This window comes from Perkinsus marinus (genome assembly GCF_000006405.1).
Source record: "Perkinsus marinus ATCC 50983 genomic scaffold scf_1104296955608, whole genome shotgun sequence".
NCBI classification, from domain to species: Eukaryota; Perkinsozoa; order Perkinsida; family Perkinsidae; genus Perkinsus; species Perkinsus marinus.
The window spans coordinates 1-793 of NW_003207760.1; the positions used below are offsets into that span (position 1 = coordinate 1).

The 793-nt window shown below is 47.4% G+C and overlaps 5 non-coding genes across 5 annotated transcripts; all 5 read left to right on the top strand.

Moving 5' to 3' along the window:
* The first annotated feature begins 54 nt into the window (after positions 1-54).
* On the top strand, positions 55-128 carry Pmar_PMAR014412. Its single transcript has one exon. It is a non-coding gene; the product is annotated as a tRNA-Arg (tRNA).
* Positions 129-213: 85 nt separating this feature from the next.
* Positions 214-287, top strand: Pmar_PMAR014413. The gene has a single exon. It is a non-coding gene; the product is annotated as a tRNA-Arg (tRNA).
* Positions 288-379: 92 nt separating this feature from the next.
* Pmar_PMAR014414 lies at positions 380-453 on the top strand. The gene has a single exon. It is a non-coding gene; the product is annotated as a tRNA-Arg (tRNA).
* Positions 454-538: 85 nt separating this feature from the next.
* Positions 539-612, top strand: Pmar_PMAR014415. Its single transcript has one exon. It is a non-coding gene; the product is annotated as a tRNA-Arg (tRNA).
* An 85-nt stretch (positions 613-697) lies between these two features.
* Positions 698-771, top strand: Pmar_PMAR014416. Its single transcript has one exon. It is a non-coding gene; the product is annotated as a tRNA-Arg (tRNA).
* Positions 772-793: the final 22 nt, after the last annotated feature.

Genomic DNA, 793 nt, shown 5'->3' on the forward strand with positions numbered 1-793 from the left:
TACGTGAACGGAAGGCAGTGTTCACATGAACAGGAGATCAACAAGTCTTTCTCAGCTCTGGTGGCTCAATCGGATAGAGCGTTGGACTTCTAATCCAAAGGTTGCGGGTTCAAGTCCCGCCCAGAGTATATAACTCTGGTTAACTTTACGAGGTAAAACTATGTGAACGGAAGGCAGTGTTCACATGAGCAGGAGGTCAACAAGTCTTTCTCAGCTCTGGTGGCTCAATCGGATAGAGCGTTGGACTTCTAATCCAAAGGTTGCGGGTTCAAGTCCCGCCCAGAGTATATAACTCTGGTTAACTTTTCCCTATACGAGGTAAAACTACGTGAACGGAAGGCAGTGTTCACATGAGCAGGAGGTCAACAAGTCTTTCTCAGCTCTGGTGGCTCAATCGGATAGAGCGTTGGACTTCTAATCCAAAGGTTGCGGGTTCAAGTCCCGCCCAGAGTATATAACTCTGGTTAACTTTACGAGGTAAAACTATGTGAACGGAAGGCAGTGTTCACATGAGCAGGAGGTCAACAAGTCTCTCTCAGCTCTGGTGGCTCAATCGGATAGAGCGTTGGACTTCTAATCCAAAGGTTGCGGGTTCAAGTCCCGCCCAGAGTATATAACTCTGGTTAACTTTACGAGGTAAAACTATGTGAACGGAAGGCAGTGTTCACATGAGCAGGAGGTCAACAAGTCTCTCTCAGCTCTGGTGGCTCAATCGGATAGAGCGTTGGACTTCTAATCTAAAGGTTGCGGGTTCAAGTCCCGCCCAGAGTATATAACTCTGGTTAACTTTACC